Source organism: Plasmodium cynomolgi, chromosome 3, assembly GCF_000321355.1.
Source record: "Plasmodium cynomolgi strain B DNA, chromosome 3, whole genome shotgun sequence".
NCBI lineage: Eukaryota > Apicomplexa > Aconoidasida > Haemosporida > Plasmodiidae > Plasmodium > Plasmodium cynomolgi.
The window spans coordinates 984826-985883 of record NC_020397.1 but is presented as its reverse complement, the minus strand read 5'-3'; positions in this window follow the sequence as shown (position 1 = coordinate 985883).

Sequence of the window (1058 nt, the reverse complement as noted above, 5' to 3'; positions counted from 1 at the left end):
CACTTTAGAAAAAACAGTAAATCACATACAAAACGATTTTATTAGAATTTCCTATTAACAAAAAAAACAATCATATAATCCACAAATATATAAACAAAAAATATATCACAATTTGGAACTTGTTTACGCTAAAGAAAAAATCACAAATGATATCACTTGCGAAACTTTCTATATTTAGCTTTGTACTGTGCTCCTGGCAATATCCCAACTACGTATGATAATAACTATTAAATTTTAAAATCCCCGCATTTATTATGATTAACTTTTTTCTTTTTGCTAAAGATGAAACTTTTTTTTTTTTATCATAATATTTGTGTACTCTATAAATTCTGAATGTACTTTTTACATTTTAGGTAACTGAACTGGGTACATCATGGGTTAATGGAACTAGCCAAAATGACACCTTAGGTGTGAGGATTAGTAGATCATTAAGGGGTGAAACTGATATAGAAACACAACAGAATAACATTTTACTAAGGGAAAAAATAATGGGTTTATTAGATGGAGACGAGAAAAAATTGTTGAGCCGATTAAATGCCTTGATGAACGATGAAAATGGAGGACTAGAATCTAATGAGGCATCGTACCAGAACTTTTTGAAGGATCGTTTAGGTGTAGTAAAATATAGTGATAGCTCTAATTCACGATCTAAAAGCAGCAGTTCCCGCGACGGTTTAAAGAAAAAACATAAAGAAATGAGGGATCGTGATAACCTTGATAAATCAGAGGAGTCCTTAGACTTGGATAATTTTGATGATGGCGAAGAAGAAGTTGATGCATCAAAGAATTTTGGTAGTATGGATAGTCTTTTTGATGAACGAGATGATTTTGATGGTGATGAGGAAGAAAGCCACAGAATGGCTGAATCATCAAAACATCGTAGTAAGCGTAGAAGATCCTCTAGTAGAAGAAGAATGGATATAGATGATGAAATTCGCTATCACATGGAAAAAAGACGACAACAAAATAAATATGGCAGTAGACGTAGTGGAGGTTTCTTTGCAAACACCGCGTTGGGTAAAATGTTTAGAAAATTTGATTCCAAGGTAGAATTAGAA